Source organism: Lagenorhynchus albirostris, chromosome 8 (assembly GCF_949774975.1).
Source record: "Lagenorhynchus albirostris chromosome 8, mLagAlb1.1, whole genome shotgun sequence".
NCBI lineage: Eukaryota > Metazoa > Chordata > Mammalia > Artiodactyla > Delphinidae > Lagenorhynchus > Lagenorhynchus albirostris.
In genome coordinates, this window is record NC_083102.1 from 85382640 (window position 1) to 85399092 (window position 16453).

The following is a 16453-nucleotide window of genomic DNA, read 5'->3' on the forward strand; positions in this document are numbered from 1 at the left end:
TCTGATCTGATCTTTATGATTTCTTTCCTTCTGCTAACTTCGGGATTTTTTTGTTCTTCTTTCTCTTATTGCTTTAGGTGCAAGGTTAGGTTGTTTCTTCGAGATGTTTCCTGTTTCTTAAGGTAGGGTTGTATTGCTATAAACTTCCCTGTTAGAACTGCTTTTGCTTCATCCCATAGGTTTTGGGTCGTCGTCTCTCCATTGTCATTTGTTTCTAGGTAGTTTTTGATTTCCTCTTTGATTTCTTCAATGATCACTTGGTTATTAAGGAGTGTATTTTTTAGCCTCCATATGTTTGTAGTTTTTACAGATCTTTTCCTGTAATTGGTATCTAGTCTCATAGCGTTGTGGTTGGAAAGGATACTTGATACAATTTCAATTTTCTTAAATTTACCAAAGCTTGATTTGTGACCCAAGATATGATCTATCCTGGAGAATGTTCCATGAGCACTTGAGAAAAATGTGTATTCTGTTGTTTTTGGATGGAATGTCCTATAAATATCAATTAAGTCCATCTTGTTTAATGTATCATTTAAAGCTTGTGTTTCCTTATTTATTTTCATTTTGGATGATCTGTCCATTGGTGAAAGTGGGGTGTTAAAGTCCCCTACTATGAATGTGTTACTGTCGATTTCCCCTTTTATGGCTGTTAGTATTTGCCTTATGTATTGAGGTGCTCCTATGTTGGGTGCATAAATATTTACAATTGTTATATCTTCTTCTTGGATCGATCCTTTGATCATTATGTAGTGTCCTTCTTTGTCTCTTCTAATAGTCTTTATTTTAAAGTCTGTTTTGTCTGATATGAGAATTGCTACTTCAGCTTTCTTTTGGTTTCCATTTGCATGGAATATCTTTTTCCATCCCCTCACTTTCAGTCTGTATGTGTCTCTAAGTCTGAAGTGGGTCTCTTGTAGACAACATATATATGGGTCTTGTTTTTGTATCCATTCAGCCATTCTGTGTCTTTTGGTGGGAGCATTTAAACCATTTACATTTAAGGTAATTATCGATATGTATGTTCCTATTCCCATTTACTTAATTGTTTTGGGTTTGTTATTGTAGGTCTTTTCCTTCTCTTGTGTTTCTTGCCTAGAGAAGATCCTTTAGCATTTGTTGTAAAGCTGGTTTGGTGGTGCTGAACTCTCTCAGCTTTTGCTTGTCTGTAAAGGTTTTAATTTCTCTATCAAATCTGAATGAGATCCTTGCTGGGTAGAGTAATCTTGGTTGCAGGTTTTTCTCCTTCATCACTTTAAATATGTCCTGCCAGTCCCTTCTGGCTTGCAGAGTTTCTGCTGAAAGATCAGCTGTTAACCTTATGGGGATTCCCTTGTGTGTTATTTGTTGTTTTTCCCTTGCTGCTTTTAACATGTTTTCTTTGTATTTGATTTTTGACAGTTTGATTAATATGTGTCTTGGCATGTTTCTCCTTGGATTTATCCTGTATGGGACTCTCTGTGCTTCCTGGACTTGATTAACTATTTCCTTTCCCATATTAGGGAAGTTTTCAACTATAATCTCTTCAAATATTTTCTCAGTCCCTTTCTTTTTCTCTTCTTCTTCTGGAATGCCTATAATTCTAATGTTGGTGTGTTTAATGTTGTCCCAGAGGTCTCTGAGACTGTCCTTCTTTCTTTTCATTCTTTTTTCTTTATTCTACTCTGCAGTAGTTATTTCCACTATTTTATCTTCCAGGCCACTTATCCGTTCTTCTGCCTCAGTTATTCTGCTAATGATCCCTTCTAGAGTATTTTTAATTTCATTTATTGTGTTGTTCATTGTTGTTTGTTTCATCTTTAGTTCTTCTAGGTCCTTGTTAAATGTTTCTTGCATTTTCTCTATTCTGTTTCCAACATTTTGGATCATCTTTACTATCATTATTGTGAATTCTTTTTCAGGTAGACTGCCTATTTCCTCTTCATTTGTTAGGTCTGGTGGGTTTTTATCTTGCTCCTTCATCTGCTGTGTGTTTTTCTGTCTTCTCATTTTGCTTATCTTACTGTGTTTGGGGTCTCCTTTTTGCAGGCTGCAGGTTTGTAGTTCCCGTTGTTTTTGGTGTCTGTCCCCAGTGGCTAACGTTGGTTCAGTGCGTTGTGTAGGCTTCCTGGTGGAGGGGACTAGTGCCTGTGGATGAGGCTGGATCTTGTCCTTCTGGTGGGCAGGTCCACGTCTGGTGGTGTGTTTTGGTGTGTCTGTGGACTTATTATGATTTTAGGCAGCCTCTCTGATAATGGGTGGGGTTGTGTTCCTATCTTGCTAGTTGTTTGGCATAGGGTGTCCAGCACTGTAGCTTGCTGGTCGTTGAGTGAAGCTGGGTGTTGGTGTTGAGATGGAGATCTCTGGGAGATTTTCGCCGTTTGATATTACGTGGAGCTGGGAGGTCTCTTATGGACCAGTGTCCTGAAGTTGTCTCTCCCACCTCAGAGGCACAGCACTGACTCCTGGCTGCAAAGAAAGAAAGGAAGAGAGAGAGAGAGAAAGAAAGAAAGAAAGAGGATAAAAGAAAATAAAGTAAGATAAAATAAAATAAAGTTATTAAAATAAAAAATAATTATTAAGAAAAAAGTTTTTAAGTAAAAAAAAAAACGGACGGATAAAACCCTAGGACAAATGGTGAAAGCAAAGCTATACAAAGTCTCACACAGAAGCATACACAGACACACTCACAAAAAGAGGAAAAGGGGAAAAAATAATAAGTCTTGCTCTCAGAGCCCACCTCCTCAATTTGGGATGATTCATTGTCTGTTCAGGTATTCCACAGATGCAGGGCACATCAAGTTGATTGTGGAGCTTTAATCCGCTGCTCCTGAGGCTGCTGGGAGAGATTTCCCTTCCTCTTTGTTCGCACAGCTCCCAGGGGCTCAGCTTTGGATTGGGCCCCGCCTCTGCGTGGAGGTCGCCGGAGGGCGTCTGTTTTTCTCTCAGACAGGACGGGGTTAAAGGAGCCGCTGATTCGGCGGCTCTGGCTCACTCAGGCCGGGGGGAAGGAGGGGCACGATGCGGAGCGAGCCTGCGGCGGCAGAGGCCAGTGCGACGTTGCACCAGCCTGAGGCGCGCAGTGCATTCTCCCGGGTAAGTTGTCCCTGGATCCCGGGACCCTGGCAGTGGCGGGCTGCACAGGCTCCCGGGAAGGGAGGTGTGGATAGTGACCTGTGCTCGCACACAGGCTTCTTGGTGGCGGCAGCAGCAGCCGTAGCGTCTCATGCACGTCTCTGGGGTCTGCGCTGTTAGCCGCGGCTCGCGCCCGTCTCTGGAGCTCCTTTAAGCAGCGCTCTTAATCCCCTCTCCTCGGGCACCAGGAAACAAAGAGGGAAGAAAAAGTCTCTTGCCTCTTAGGCAGCTTCAGACCTTTTCCTGCACTCCCTCCCGGCTAGCCGTGGTGCACTAACGCCCTGCAGGCTGTGTTCACGCCGCCAACCCCAGTCCTCTCCCTGCGCTCCGACCGAAGCCCGAGCCTCAGCTCCCAGCCCCGCCCGCCCCGGCGGGTGAGCAGACAAGCCTCTCGTGCTGGTGAGTGCCGATGGGCACCGATCCTCTCTGTGCGGCAATCTCTCCGCTTTGCCCTCCGCACACCTGTGGCTGCGCTTTCCTCAGCGGCTCTGAAGCTTCTCCCTCACCTCACCCCTGTCTCCACCAGTAAAGGGTCTTCCTAGTGCATGGAAACTTCTCCTCCTTCACAGCTCCCTCCCAGAAGTGCAGGTCCCGTCCCTATTCTTCTGTCTCTGTTTATTCTTTTTTTTTTTGCCCTACCCAGGTACATGGGGAGTTTCTTGCCTCTTGGGAGGTCTGAGGTTTTCTGCCAGCGTTCAGTAGGTGTTCTGTAGGAGTTGTTCCACGTGTAGATGTATTTCTGGTGTATCTGTGGGGAGGAAGGTGATCTCGGCGTCTTACTCTTTCGCCGTCTTCCCCCTCTCCTCAAGTAATTGCTTTTCTCCTTTTTCTCATATATGCCTTAATACACTCCTATTATACACTCCTTGTCTCATTTCAACATAGAGAAGACTCATCCAACTTGACACCAGCCATAATTGTTGGATCTCACTTGGCTTTGTTTCACTCATGGCTGTCTTAGCCGGTATTTCCACGTTTGTTGCAACTCAGTAGCATATTAAAAGTTAAATGTTAAATCCATAAGAGGATTCCATGTATTTTTCCTTCAGAGATTGTTCCCTGAACAATTGGTATAAATGTGGAATTTAGTGCTTGGGATCTCAAGGACCCCAAGGCTTGAAACATTCAGAGTATTTCTGTGATGTGAATTGGAAAGGATTCAGATGGCTAGATACAAGGAGAGGTTGCTGAAACCTGCAGAAGCAGCAGGCTGCCTTTGCTTTCTCTTATCAGAGTTCAGCTGTAAGCACTATAAACCAATTTCAGCCAACTTAAGCAAAGGGAAATTTATTGGAAGGATATCAGTATTTTCAGTAGGCTGAAGAACCATGCTTTAGAAACTAGCAAACACCAAGAATGCTCCAAAAAGCAAGAATCTCAGCCATGCTCTGAAGAAGAGCATTAGCATCCACTTGTTGAGACTGTTGTTTGGTTCTTCCCTAGTCCCTCAGGGTTCTAAACCCTGGTGTTGCAGGAAAAATGCACTTCAAGAGGATGGTCATGTCCCAGGTCTCAAGTGAATCCCTGGGATGGGCTGCCAAGTGAGGGTCCTTGGCTTCACACAGGAAAGGATTCAAGAGCGAGCCACAGTGAAGTGGAAGCAAGTTAATTTAGAGAGATACATATTCCACAGACAGAATGTGGTCTGTCTCAGAAGGGAGACTGGCCCCAAAATATGGGGTGGTTCGTTTTTATGGGCTGGGTTGTTTCATAGGCTAACAAGTGGGAGGAGTATTCCAGCTATTTTGGGGAAGGGACAGGGATTTCCAGGAATTGGGCCACCACCCACTTTTTGGCCTTTTATGGTCAGCCTCAGAACTGTCCTGTTGCTGGTGGGTGTGTCATTTAGCATGCTAATGTATTACAGTGAGGCTCAAGTTCTACTGGAAGTCAAATCTTCTACCATTTTGGGCCTAATCGGTTCTAACCAGTTTATGTCATATCCTTGGCTATGTCATTCCTTTAAAGGTTATTCTCTGTATCTATAAGCTTAGCTTTATATACATATTTTAGATTCCACATTTTAAAAAGATCATACAGTATTTGTCTTTTTCTGTCTGACATCTCACTATTTCACTTAGCATAATGCACTCGAGGTCCATCCATGTTGTTGCAAATGGTACAATTCCATTCTTTTCTTATGGCTGAATAATATTCCATTGTGTGTGTGTGTGTGTGTGTATATATATATATATATATATATATATATATATATATACCACAATTTCTTTATCCATTCATCCATCAGTGGACACTCAGGTTGTTTCCATATCTTGGTTATTGTAAATAAGGCTGCAATGAATGGGGTTCATTTATCTTTTTGAATTAGTCCGTTTTCTCTGGATAAATGCCCAGAAGTAGAATTTCTGTATCATATGATAGTTTTATTCTTAATTTTTTAGTAATCTAAATACTGTTTTGCATAGCGGTTGCACTAATTTACATTCCCACGAACAATGCAGAAGGGTTCCCTTTTCTCTACATCCTCTTTGAGTCCTTTTGATAATACCCATTTTGACATGTATGAGGTGATATCTCATTGTGGTTTTGATTTGCATTCACCTGATAATTAATGATGTAGAGCATCTGTTCATGTACCTGCTGACCATCCGTATGTCTTTGGAAAAATGCTTGTTCATATTATCTACCCAGTTTTTAATTGGATTATTTGTTTTCTGATATATGAGTTCATTATATATTTTGGATGTTAACCCCTTATCTGATATACGATTTGCAAATATTTTCTCCCATTCAGTAGGTTGCCTTTTCATTTTGTTGATGGTTTCCTTTGCTGCGCAGAAGTTTTTTAGTTTGATGTAGTCCCACTTGAATTTATTTTTGCTTTTGTTGCTTTTGCTTTTGGTGTCTATTATTCTTATTCTACAAATGATGAAATTGAGAGAGCTTAAGTGACTTGCAATGATATTGCACAAAGATGAATTACTAAGAGTTATCACAGTAATTTTATCAGCACAATCCAATTACTTGGGGGTGATGAGATGTGAAACTCAGAGTAAATTCTTGCTTGATTTTGTGGCTTGCATGTAAGATCCTCCCAAAAGTAGTAAATTATAACTTAATAAATAATTCAAGTAATTTATTAAGAATATGTAATGTGACAATAGCCAAAAGGTGGAAACAACCTAAATTTTTATTGATAAATGAATGGATGAACAAAATGTGGTATTTCCATAGAAGTGAGTATTATTAACCTTAAAAAGGAGTGAAGTTCTGATACATGCTACAACATGAGTAAACCTTGGAAACTTTGTGCTAAGTGAAATAAGCCAGGCACAAAAAGCAAATACTGTATGACTTCACTTACATAAGGTGCCTGGATTAGTCAAATTCATAGAGATGAAAAGTAGAACAGTGTTCACTGGGAGCTGGGGGGAAGGGGTAATGGGTAGTTATTGTTTAATAGGTACAGAGTTTCAGTTTAGGATGATGAAAAAGTGATGATGAAATCTTTACATGGATTACCTGACTTAATCTTCACAACAGCCCTATGATGTAGATACTATTATTATCTCCATTCTGTGAATAAGGAAATCAAGGCACAGAGTGGGTTAAGTAATTTGACCAAGATAATACAGTTGGTAAATGTTAGAGCTAAGAATTAAACTTAGGCAGTTGACTTCAGAAGCTATCTTGTATTAGTTAATTTTATTACATCCCTTGAGGGAATTTGAGATGCTTTAGGGGGCTGAAAATGGGGGAATTCCTGCCCTACCAACCAATATTTTCAACTTGTTCAGTTTCATGTCCAACACCTGAACAGGGAAAATGAATTCATAGAGTTGTTGATTATTTTATTTGTTTTTTGCATTGCAGAATCTTATTTTGGAAGAGACTTTTTGGTTTTTCTAGACATTGGACTTTCATGTACAGTTAAATTTTCAAGATAATTTTGGAGACTTAACATGGAGTTTTTTACTTTCATTTTTGCCAAGGTAAGTGCAAGAAAATATAAAATTATCATTCATCACCACTACTAACAAAAAGGACATCTTAACACCAAATAAATAGGAAAGTCATAAAGACAGAGAAAAAGAAATTTCAATTCAATTGGGTACGTTTACCCTTATGAAAGTGTCGCTCACTGCATGTTTCTTATTTCTCTGAATGTACCAGTGGCTAGTGGAAACCTTGACATAGAGAAGCAACATTCTTAGAAAAAGCAAATGAATATTTGGCCTCAGTCAACCACCTTCCACCAATATCCAGTGCTTGAATTCATCACATTCTCCCAAGTGGCAGGGAGCCTCTGATGTCTCACTTGTAAGAATGTGATTTCTCTTAGGTATGTTTTAATGACAGTCATCACTGGGCTATTTGAAAGTCTTGTGGGGACCTGCAGAGCATATGTTTATTTAGTGAGAGGGTAGCACTAGCTGTAGCACGAGATTGCTTTGGACATTTAACCTTTTATAGCTTATGGCATAAAATTTCTCTACATACCGATTTTGAGTATAAAATACGAGGTAATTTTATGGTTTTTAAATCTTTCTAATTTGCTGGTCCCTTGATTCCCATCTCGGTAGGCCGCCATTGTGATCTCTAACAGGAAAACTGAATAGATTTGAAATTATTGTTTATGTTGCTCTCTATACAGACACAATAAAAAATAATTTGTCTCTCATTCTCTTGAAGAGACTAAAATATATTTTTAAAAATCTCACAGTAGCTGTTGAGATGTGTGCTAGCTTGATGAACTTGTGCTGAATATGGAAATGCTCTTCCAGGCCAAGGAAATCTCAAAGAAAATTATCACCTTAAAAAGGTAATTTTAACACTCCAGCACATTTAAATTTCCTCAGGTATCACCAGTCTGAAGGTACAAGAGGAGAGTAACATCAACGGTAATAATTCACATTCCACTGACTCTTGCCCCCACTGATTTATAGACAAACTTCGCATTTGTTTCTGGGCAGTCCAGGGTGTGTTTGCAAAGTGCCCGAACAGTTCTGGGAAGTTTTCCTATGGTCCCCATCAGAAGGCAGGGCTGGGACTTCCCCTGCCGTCCTGTGGTTAAGACTTCACCTTCCAGTGCAGGGGCTGCAGGTTCGATCCCTGCTCGGGGAGCTAAGATCCCACATGCCTCGGGGCCAAAAAACCAAAACAGAAAACAGAAGCAATATTGTAATAAATTCAGTAAAGACTAAAAAGTAAAAAAAGGAAAAGGCAATGCTGCTTCTTCCCAGCCATGGGCTTTGGCACAACGTGCCCCACAAGTCAGCTGAGCCTCAGCGGCGGGTGCACGGTAGGCTGGTGCTGAGGTTCCTGCTGCACATATGGAAAACATGGTCCCTTCTGTGTAATTGCAGTTCCAGCTCTAGGTAATCAACCCATGCTCTTATTTTTATGTTAAGGCTTATTTTTATTTTAGAAAAACTTCTTTCATTAGTAGTGGCATGAAATATATGAAGATTATGTTTGGAATCAAGCACTTGAATTCACTCCTTCCTTCAGTGAATGTGTATTGAACCCTAGTATATGCCAGGCAGTGTTCTACATGCTGGGGATAAATGATAAAACAAACTAAGCCCCTGCCCTCAAGGAGAGTAACAATAACCAAATTAACATCGAGTTCATGATGCCAGCTCATTTCTGCAAATATAACATCTTGATTTCCAGCAAGTTTTCTGAGATTCTGATCTAAAGAATTGCTACCTTCAATAGCACAAATCATTTGAGGGGGAGAGGGGCCAGTTATGTATTTCCTCTTTTATAATTAAAGTAACTGTAAAAAGAGGAGGAGAGTTCTGAGGGTAAAGGCAGAGAGTGTTGCAATCTTGCTAGATTTCACATTGAGTCTCTCACTCTGATTGATGCCATTTACACTCCGTGCAACTCCTTCCCTAGATCTTCGCCAGGACTTGACAATTCAGGACACTATAGACTAGTTTACTTTCTAATGCATTTTATGTCATTTGGAAGCCCTTCAGTGCCCAAATACTATATACTATGTTTGCAACTTACTTTGAAATGTATCAAAAAATAAGATGGATTAATGTATGATAGAGGGATGCATAGATGGTTAGGTATGTAATAAAGCAAATATAACAATGTTAACTGTAGAGTCCAGGTGACAGGTATACGTATAATTAGGTCACTGGATAGGTCATGGTATAATTCTTTTAACTTCTCTGTGTTTGAACATTTATGTAGTAAAATATTGAATAAAAATCTCTTTACTAGACTGAAGATTTATACTTTTTAGTTCCCATTATGGAATTAAAATTTTGTGAAGACAATATTTAAATTACCTTTCAATAAAATTGTCTTCATTAATGGACATGGATTAATTTTTCTTAACATGGATTAATTTTTAAATGTTTTTTAAAAACACTGGGGGGAGGGGGAATTGGAGAAAGATGGTCAAAAGGTACAAACTTTCAGTTATAAGATAACTAAGTACTAGGGATGTGCTGTACAACATGATGACTATAGCTGACACTGCTGTATGACATACAGGAAAGTTGTTAGGAGAGTCATCTAAGAGCTTTCCTAAGAGCTCTCATCTCAAGGAGAAAATTGTTTTCTTTTTATTGAACCTATGAGATGATAGATGTCACTTGAACCTATTGTAGTAATCGTTTCACAATATATGTAAATCAAGCCATCATGCTGTCTGCCTTAAACCTGTACAGCAATGTTTGTCAATTATTTCTCAAAAAACTGGGGTGGGGGGAAGCACTTCCATGTTTCTTTTTAGAAAGTTTATACAATGGGAATGTGAAATTGCTGTATGATTTTTTTGTTTTAAAAAGACATATCTTCCTAGAATATCTATTTTACATACTCAGGCAATTGTTAACAAGTTTAACTATTAATAAATTCACTTCTTAAAATAAAATCAGAGAGGCAACTGTTTGACAACTGCTGAAAATACTTTTTCTTAGAGGAGCTGTATTGGTCAGGGTTCAAAGCAGAGAACAAAATCTACTCTAAAGTAATTTAAGCCAAAAGGGATTTATTACATGGTCTATTACAAATGGTTGGCAGGATTGCAAAAACAGCCTGCCGGCTAAGCTTCAGGAGTGACTCACAAATCCAGGCTATAGAACCGAGCTGTCAAGGGACTGTTTGTTCAGGCCATTCTCGAAGTCCACCTGTTGAATGGGGAAGCCACCCCTACAGCTACTGGTTCCACAGCCATATGTCCTTCACTACAATACACCCTGTCATGAAGATGCCTCATAAACTGCTCCTCCCCCACTTAGTTCACTCTACACAAGTGCCTCTAGTGGTGGAATTTATATCACATCAATAACTCTAGCTGCAAGGGAATTTGAGAAATGCATTTTTAGCCTTCTAGATACTAAAGCCCAAGAAGGCATGTTAAGAAGAGGGTGGCATTAAATGAAAGACTGTTGGAGACTTTTTGATGAACAAATCAGCCTGACAGCGCTCACTGATCAACATTACCATTGAGTGTCTACATTACTAAACACTATAGCCCTTCTGCTGGGTGTAATGAGTAAATGGCAGCACCTATGAAGCCTTCTTGCCCAAAACATGAAACCTGAATCTGAGAAAGCCACCAGATCCAACTATCAAGTTTACAAGAACTAGAGGGATAGAGGCACATGTTACCACCACCACAGGGGTGCAATTAGCAAAATCCAGTGTGGGAAACTTTATAGGACAAATGACACAGTTCAACAAATAAATGGAAAGGGGAAAAAAAAGGGAGGGGAACCTAAAATTAAGAAATTTAAGAAGTGTATCAAGTAAATGCAGTGTGTGAATCTTGTATGGATCTTGATTCAAACAAAACAATTGTCAAAACATTTTATAAGACTCTCAGGGAAATTTGAACATGTATAATACTTGGAAAATTGATCATATTAAAGAATTATTAATTTTTTTAGATGCGATAATGGTATTGTGGTTATGTCAACAATAGTTTCAGTCACTTAGACAATAAGCTCTTTGCTTTTCAGTTGGTTATATATTGTTTCTTTCATAATTTATGGCTTCGTGTTTTATTTATTTATTTTTTTGCTGTATTGGGTCTTCGTTGCTGCATGGGGGCTTTCTCTAGTTGCAGCGAGCGGGGGCTACTCTTCGTTGCGGTGCGCGGGCTTCTCATTGTGGTGGCTTCTCTTTGTTGCGGAGCACAGGCTCTAGCCACACAGGCTTCAGTAGTTGTGGCGCACGGACTTAGTTGCTCTGCGGCATGTGGGACGTTCCCGAACCAGAGCTTGAACCCATGTCTCTGCATTGGCGGGCGGATTCTTAACCACTGTGCCACCAGGGAAGTCCGTGTGTTTTATACTAAAGAGAAAGTTTATTGTGCTAGGCATTTTATGTATGTTAAATAATTTAATCCTTGTAACAATCCTTTGGTAAAAGGAAATTATGGTGTTCATTAAGGGAAACACCTATTACAGCCTTTCTGGAAGGCTGTAATATCTATTTTAAATATGTATCTATTTTAAAGTACACTTAGTATGTTTAGGAAGGAACAAGGAGGCAGAGAGTCTTTCAGGGAAGGAACACCATTAGGCCTCTCAGCTAATTAATGGGTAAGGCAAATTATCAGATATCTCCTTTCAAGAAAACAGATTTGTTAGATTCCATAAAGGAAACATTAGATTCAACGTTCAAAATATTTTCAGATTTTTCCCTTGTCCCTAAAAATATGAGCGCATGAAACTACTGTCTCATTTTAAAGATGAGGAAAAACCCAAAACACACTCCCATCAGGGTGAGCTAAGGGTGAGAAGCACATTGAGAGTCTTGATATTTTCAGACACAGCCAAGGGGATGACACCTGGCCCATCAGTGCGTCTAAAACTAGTTGGGCAGAATCTTGAATTTGCAGTTTTCTGTTAATGGGCTTATACCATGCATTCTGAAACTTCTTTCTTGGAGGCAAAAAGACCCTTAGATATGATAGTGGCTTGTGCCCCTTCAAAACTCAACTCTACCCGACAAAATCTTATTCCTTATTTCTCTCACTAGGAAGAATTTTAATTTAATTTAAATTTTCTCCTGTACGGGGAGGGCAATAATGGAAAAAAAAAGTTTCAGAAACACTGCCTTAGTCCAAAAGATGTTTTATTTAGAATACAGTGATTTTTTTAAACTATAGTTGATTTGCAATGTTTCAAGTATATAGCAAAGTGATTCAGTCATGTGTGTGTATATATATATATGTATATTCTTTTTCAGCTTATTTTCCATTATAGGCTATTACAAGATATTGAATATAGTTCCTTGTGCTATAGTGCTATACAGTAGGTCCTTGTTGTTTATCTATTTTATATATAGTAGTGTGTATTGGTTAATCCCAAATTCCTAATTATCCCTCTCTCCACTTTCCCCTTTGGTAACCATAAGTTTGTTTTCTATGTCTGTGAGTCTATTTTTGTTTTGTAAATAAGTTCATTTGCATCCTTTTTTTAGATTCCACATACAAGTGATGTCATGTATTTGTCTTTCTCTGTCTGACTTGCTTCACTTAGAATGATTATCTCTATCTAGGTTCATCCATTTTGCAGCAAATGACATTATTTCATTCTTTTTTATGGCTGAGTAATATTCCATTGTAGAATACAGTGATTTTTAAATCATGTTTTCATGTTCTTAGAAGTGGATATCATTACATTTTTTAACACCTTTATTAGAGTATAATTGCTTTACAGTGGTGTCTTTTTTCCTGCTTTATAACAAAGTAAATCAGCTATACATATACATATATCCCCATTATCTCCTCCCTCTTGCATCTCCCTCCCACCCTCCCTATCCCACCCCTCTAGGTGGTCACAAAGCACAGAGCTGATCTTCCTGTTCTATGCGGCTGCTTCCCACTAGCTATCTATGTTACATTTGGTAGTGTATATAAGTCCATGCCACTCTCTCACTTTGTCCCAGCTTACCCTTCCCCCTCCCCGTGTCCTCAAGTCCATTCTCTACGTCTGCGTCTTTATTCCTGTCCTGCCCCTAGTTCTTCATAACCTTGTTTTTTCCCTTTAGATTCCATATATATGTGTTAGCATATGATATTTGTTTTTCTCTTTCTGACTTACTTCACTCTGTATGACAGTCTCTGGGTCCATCCACCTCACTACAAATAACTCAATTTCTTTTCATGGCTGCGTAATATTCCATTGTATATATGTGCCACATCTTCTTTACCCATTCATCAGTCGATGGACACTTAGGTTGCTTCCTGGCTATTATAAATAGAGCTGCACTGAACATTGTGTTGTTCATTACTGTTTGCTCTTTAGTTCTTCTAGGTCCTTGATAAACGTTTCTTGTATTTTCTCCATTCTATTTCCGAGATTTTGGATCATCTTTACTATCGTTACTCTGAATTCATTTTCAGGTAGACTGCCTGTTTCCTCTTCATTTGTTAGGTCTGGTGGGTTTTTACCTTGCTCCTTCATCTGCTGTGTGATTCTCTGTCTCCTCATTTTGCTTCATTTACTGTGTTTGGGGTCTTCTTTTCTCAGGCTGCAGGTTCATAGTTCCTGATGGTTTTGGTGTCTGCCCCCAGTGGCTGAGGTTGGTTCAGTGGGTTGTGTAGTCTTCCTGGTGGGGGGACTCGTGCCTGTGTTCTGGTGAATGAGGCTGGATCTTGTCTTTCTGGTGGACAGGACTGCGGCCGGTGGTGTGTTTGGGGTGTCTGTGACCTTACTATGATTTTAGGCAGCCTCTCTGCTAATGGGTGGGGTTGTGTTCCTGTCTTGCTAGTTGTTTGGCATAGGATGTCCAGCACTGTAGCTTGCTGGTCGTTGAGTGGAGCTGGGTCTTAGCATTGAGATGGAGATCTCTGGGAGAGCTTTCACTGTTTGATTTTACGTGGAGCCGGGAGGTCTCTTGTGGACTAATGTCCTGAACTTGGCTCCCCCACCTCAGAGGCTCAGGCCTGACACCCAGCCAGAGCACCAAGACCCTGTCAGCCACATGGTATCTAGAAAAACGTCTAGGAGAAACCACAGCAAGGCCAGCTGCTTAGCAGTTGCAGCTGTAACAGGAAGCTTATTCCTCCCTATGGATGGGGCAAGTTGTCCTGCAGGTGCAAGGGTGCCTCCTTGGTCCTAAGGAAACTAACTTCTTTTCACCCTCGCTGTGGACTAGTCGCCGACATTGTGTCATTACATTTGTTTTTAATTAAATTAATTTTAAAAGCAAATAAGCATATATATAAAGTTTTTTTTCCAGATTCCAAGTGGCTTATGAAATCAAAATGCTACCTTATCTTCCTAAAAATGATTCACCAAAAATAAATAAATTTTTAAAAAAAGAATTCTAGATCTAAGGAAACATGATGGAAGAAGCAATTGATTCTAGAAGTCAAGAGAGTAATATACTGAGAATTAGGAAGGCTTTATGGGGAAAGCACTACTGGTGGACTTTGGAAGGTATATAACTCCCTTTTACATTTGAAGAGGGTTCTATGCAGGGGGTCAATGTTGGGTGGGACCAGAGGAGCAAAGCACAGAGGAGAATAATTCCAAGGTATATTTGTTTCTGCTTTTGCTTTTTTAATAAATTTATTTATATTTATTTATTTTTGGCTGTGTTGGGTCTTCGTGGCTACGTGCGGGCTTTCTCTCGTTGAAGAGAGCAGGGGCTACTCTTGTTGTGGTGCGCAGGCTTCTCACTGCAGTGGCTTCTCGTTGCGGAGCGTGGGCTCTAGGCATGTGGGCTCAGTAGTTGTGGCTCGTGGGCTCTAGAGCGCAGGTTCAGTAGTTGTGGCGCACGGGCTTAGTTGCTCCGCGGCAGGTGGGATCTTACCGGACCAGGGATGGAACCCATGTCCCCTGCATTGGCAGGCGGACTCTTAACCACTGCACCACCAGGGAAGTCCCTCCAAGGCATATTTTGGGGCTGAGTTTTCTACAGCTGAAGTTTAGGGTGCGGGGGCCAGTGGTGGCAGATGAAGCTTTACGATTGGAGCTACATCATGGACCTCAAACGACATGCAAAAGCCTCCCTGCTTTCACAGATACTTCTCTGGGAAGAATTATTTAAACGGAGCTGTTATTTGAATACATACCACCACCTAACTCCACTTCTGCCTCCTCCCCCTCCCCCTTTATCCGAGAGAGAGCAAAATGCCGCTGCATTGTAACCTTGGACAACTTACTTCTCTCTGTACCCTGATTTCCTCATCTATAAATGGATATTAAAGGTAGTACCTACTCATTGAGTCACTTATAGCAGTATATGGGCATAGTCAGCAACGTATGAGTGTTCGTTACATAAATAATGGATATAGCTCTACCTAGTAGAAAATCTCAAAACATTGTTCTGAGTCATATAAGGAAAGGGAAGGATTTCAGAACTGTTTAGATCTCTGCTAACTTCCAACCTTGGGCTTAAGACTTTTCACATTACAAATTTAAGTATATCATTACAGTCTTAAAGAACATAATTGCTAAAAGGACTGCTAGTGTGCCCTTTTATTTTAGAGCTCAGGTAGATGCTGCTTTTCCAGCCCTAGGAGCTGCTTACAGAGTTTCATTAAACGAGTACATTTCTAATTATGTAAGGCATTATTTAAGACTTTGGAAATTCCTTGGCTTCTAGCTACAGCATTTTGACATTTTCAGTTCATTACCAACTGTATATACACCTATGAACCATGGAAAAGTGATAGTAAATAGGAAAAATGTGGAATCTACATTAAATATTTTGAGATTTGACTTATGCATTTTCTGTTCTCCATGTTTGTAGTTGTCACAGTAAAACATAATGTCTTTAAAACAACACTTTGTTATTTTGCACAGTTCTGGGGATTAGGAGGGCCACCTGGACACTGCTCCATGTGGTGTTGGCTGGGATTAGCTCTTCACATAGTTCCTCATCATTCTCTCATTGTTCAGTGGTTTAGCCTGAGGTTCTTTACATGCCAGCAGGGACCCAAGAGACTGAAGCAGCCTGTCCTCTTAAGGTCTACACAGAGAGTCAGCCTAGAAACACATCTGCTGCATTTGATTGGTCAAAGCAAAGCAGAAGGCCAGCCCAGATACTAGAAAACAAACTCCACCTTGATGGGAGGAGCTGAAAATATTGTGGCCATGATTTCCAACCTGCCACAATAGCTTTTACCAAGTTAACTATAAAATTAAAATTGACCAAGTTGGTAGAATTCCAGATTCTGATTTCTGTCCCATACTTTTGCCCTAGAAATTTACTGCAGGATAGGAAGTAAACAGAGATACCAAGGAAAAGCATGCAGATGGCCTTCATCGGTTTTCTTTAACATTTATTTTTCCTCATTTTTTGTGTATGCCATGTGGCACATGGGATCTTAACTCCCCGACCAGGGATTGAACCCACGGCCCCTGCAGTGGAAGTGCGGATTCCCAACCACTGG

At 40.2% G+C, this 16453-nt stretch overlaps 1 protein-coding gene across 4 annotated transcripts in view; it reads left to right on the forward strand.

Annotated features, from left to right (window-relative positions):
* TMEM60 (transmembrane protein 60) overlaps window positions 1-16453 on the forward strand; it is a 200722-nt gene that overhangs the window by 101319 nt on the left and 82950 nt on the right. For all 4 annotated transcript variants that reach the window (XR_009542026.1, XR_009542025.1, XR_009542027.1 and 1 more), the window contains one exon: window positions 6946-7064. The gene's annotated coding sequence lies outside the window, so the exon portion shown is untranslated. The remainder of the gene's footprint in view (window positions 1-6945; window positions 7065-16453) is intronic.